Source organism: Pinus tabuliformis, chromosome 2_2, assembly GCF_031772625.1.
Source record: "Pinus tabuliformis cultivar Carrire ecotype Pingquan chromosome 2_2, CPIR1, whole genome shotgun sequence".
Classification (NCBI taxonomy): Eukaryota; Viridiplantae; Streptophyta; class Pinopsida; order Pinales; family Pinaceae; genus Pinus; species Pinus tabuliformis.
In genome coordinates this window covers 759,642,326-759,646,390 of record NC_142300.1, presented here as the reverse complement: position 1 = coordinate 759,646,390, position 4,065 = coordinate 759,642,326, and positions in this window count along the sequence as shown.

Sequence of the window (4,065 nt, the reverse complement as noted above, 5' to 3'; positions counted from 1 at the left end):
CTTTTCATTCACCTGGGTTGGGAAATCTTTTACCTCACAATTGATCAAACCACTTTGAAAGTCTTTAACCGAGTTCCGGGGATTAACTTTGAGTTATTTGTCACCAAGCCATCTGTCGTGTCGTTATGTGTTCAAGAGGTCTGCAAGCAAAACTTTCATCTACAAAATACTTGTCATCCATTTGACCATCCCTGAGTCAGTCCTTACAGCAACATTTCTTCAACTTGAACAATGATTTCGTGTTGCGGGCTTGCCTGCAACGGGTTGCTTTCTATCGACATCAGCACATTATCTAGAGAGATGACTTAGAAATCGTCAGTACCTTGAAGTCTGCATGCATCAATGGAAGGTTTCTCACCTTTGACGTCAGTTTACATCATTGACTTTCGATCGAAGGATTCCGTGAAATGTTCGACATCAGCTCATTCATTCACATCTCATGGATTGTACTGGGTACTTTGAGAACCATTGACATTACTGGTGGTCTCTCTCACGCTTGTTAATAGTTTACATCATCGACTGGTAATCAAGTGGTTTCTACCATGTTCGACATCAACTCGTTTATTCGCATGGCTAGAATCGTACCAATTCGGGATGTAGAAATGAAGACCCTGGATCTAGTTTCCACCATCCAGGCTGCGAGGAGTTTTGTATTCATTATCTAAGTAGACTAATCATAAACAGATGGCTGCGTCCATACTGTGTCTACAAAAGTCTATGATTGTGATGTACTGCAAGATCATTCCTGTATCAGAGTAGTTAGTCTGTTAATTAAAGTTTTGATCTGAGTATGGGAATGCCTACCTCAGTGATGATATAATCTTATACATGTATTTTGTGTTGAAAATTACAGGTTCTGACCAGGCTCTCCACGGGATAATCCTTGAAATGATAAAGCACTTCACCCTTCCTAGATATTACAAACCCTAATCTATTCCAGGCTTCGCACTTTAGGGGGCAATCTGTTACACTAAAAAATGTCACCATGACTATTTACAGTTAGTATGGCTCAATCAACAGTCATGCTACCCTCTTAGGCAAGTCTTATGCCTCTGCTCTCCATGTCAAACTCCAAAAAAGAGAGAAAGTCTTGTATAAATGTATTTATCTCTGGGGACGCAGGTTCTCTCAACCTTACCTGCGGGGACGCTCCCAATGTTCACAAAAGTTGCGTCCAAAGACGCTCTGTATGTAAAGGGACAGGTGCGTCCCCCTGTAAAGGTTAGAATGCACAAGTTTCATCTTTAAAAAGTTACTTGTGGTCATTTCTAGAGCATTCTAGAAGGTTGTTCGACGTGTATTGGGCGCCTCCAGATGGTTCATGCACTCCTATCAAAGAGGAACTTATCCCATCAATAAGGGAGCTATCCCACCCAAAGAGGGGATTATCCCATTGATGGTGGACCTGATTAACCTCCTCTTGAGCACTATAAATACAGGCATTGGGCCAGAAGGAGAAGAGGTTGAAGCTATACATTTTCTAAGGGTAAATGCTGCAGGAATTAGGACTCCCATTTAGAAGCTTGTGAGGAGAGATTGCCATCTTTGCTTGTTCTATTTGGAAGTGGGTGTGCTTTGTTAAAGTAAAGGAGAACTCTTGACGGACCCTGGGAAGGACTTGCACAACACCAAGGCTCAGGTTGTATTTGTTCTTTTTGTTACCTATTAATGCAAATGAGTCCATTCTTCTCAATAACTTGTTGTTTATGAGTTATTTCATGTGCTCCTTGGTCTACATGTTGAATATGCTTTGTTTCATGTTATAATCAGGTGCTATTTAATTGTTTGACTGTTGGTGATTACAGGTTTTGGAGAAAAGGAGGAGCTCATCCAGATCAACAAAGCTTGGACTTCTACAACAGCGTTTGGACAAAGGTAATAACGAAACACTCGATATCTCATATCATGATGCATGTTTAGGGAAGGATAGATCTTATTTGTCTTGTTTGTCACTAGAGAGTCTTAGGCTCCTAGGGAGGTTGGTTGTGTCCGCACAATCGACTCTTTCCGCCTGACAAATCCAAATTTAAATGAATAGAATAGAGTGGATAGTTGTGAGGTTTCTCTTGACTACTGACCATGAATTTCATCAAGGTTTCCCTAAATAATATTCTTTGCTGTCGAAAAGCTAGTATGGTAGAAAAGGTCATATCCATTTGTAGGGTTCCTTGTAATTCTATCCCCACAAGTGTGACAACATCATGCCATACTTAGGGGGAATATATACAACCACTATATACATTATGAGACTTTTAGCTAGGATTTGACCTAAAGTAACACACTGGTCTTTGATGAGACCTAGATATCTTACTTCACTTGAATCGAAAGAGTATAATTATTTATAAGGCCTGGTAATATCAAGTCCTAATGCCTCCATAACAGCTTTAGGAATTAAGTTGCGGGAGGCTCCTGAATCTAACATAGCATTATGGAGGATTTTATCAAGAATATTTAGGCTAAGATAAAATGGAGGAACATCCCCTTCTTATGGTTTGCCTTCAACCTCTAGTTCAAATAAGATTTTAGGTTGGTCATCATTCAAATTTAGAGAGTCAATGTTTTCCCGTATGTTTAAAGCTTTCATTACTTCGGGTCTGTACATGTTTTTGTTCATTAACTCTACGAGAGGAATATGGATTTTCAATTTTGCTAATACATTCTCAATATTGAACAATGTTTGAATATTAATCAAGTTGGGAAGTTCAGATTGATCTGTGTTTTTCTTTGTTATAGTCTCTTTTTGTTGGCTAGTGGTTTGGACATTTGTTTGAGTAGCTTTAGAAACACTATCAACTATCTTCTTAATATGGATTTATACTTTTTTCTTACCAGAATTGTCCACAGCTTTCTTAGGAAGATTGTCTATGGTTTTCCTAGGTTCAATTTCAGAGGAACTTTTAGCAGGATTATCTGAGTTTGTATTGAGAGTGTCTCAATTCTTTTTTCTCCTAAGGTTATACTGCATATGGACTTCCATTATAGCATTTTCAAACACTTGTTTATATTCATATGATCCTTCATAATCGAGTTCAGTTTGAGCTACAAGAAAAAGTTCTTGTTCCTCTTGAGTGAGGAAAATTGTTTCATCATCGTTTATCCCCATTAGATTTATTTAATTATCATCCAAATATTCAAAAATATTTCCCTCATCATATGTGTAGTTTTCTTGAAAAGGAGGCTGAACCTGCTAGTCTAGACCCTTTTGTTCTCTTTGTTTGATTTTGGGAACATTTCTTCTAAATTTTTTATTTCTATTTTGAGGAGAATTTTGGTTTTCTCTCACCTGATTTTGGTCATTGAGGTTTACTCTTTGCATCATCCGATTCACTACTCTCACTAGGTTTTCAGTTTTATGATCAACAATAGAAGTAGAAGGCTCTTCTTTTATGGTAACCTTGCATTCAGATTTTAATTTGGCCTTCTTCACTAAGATATTAGCTTCAACTTTGATTGCATTTGCTTGCCTTTCTTCCAAAGTTGTCGGGTCTCTCTCTCTAAGTTGATATTCCATGCCTACATCAAAACCATATGGAAAATCAATTAAAGCTAGGTCAAGGGAGGGCTTGATATCTTGTGTAATGGCATTGTAAACAATATTAAATCATTCACTCTATTCTTCAACACTTTCGTTTGGTTTTCTTTACAGTCTTTTATATTCATTTAGTAGTTGAAGTGGATTTTTCTTGATCTCCCATATAGCTAATAAAGTTTGATGGAAAGAATTAAGGTAGGCTATACTTCCTTCCGATAAACCCCTAAACCATATCTTTACATCACCTTCTAAACTTTGAGAAAACAATCTCATTTTAACATCATCTTCATCTACTTCTTGAAGGTCAAACACATCATTCATCCTATCCACATGTTGTTGAGCAGTATAAGAACCAATCTTATCAAATATCACAATTTTAGATTGGTAATCTCCAGGCATAGGATTTACCTGGCCTAGTAACACCAAAGGTGCATACCTACCTGCCATAACTAGTATGGAGGATTGAGTGAAAGATGGACCTAGTGTAGGTGTAGTTGTAATAACTACATGGATAATAGGAATAACAATTAAGA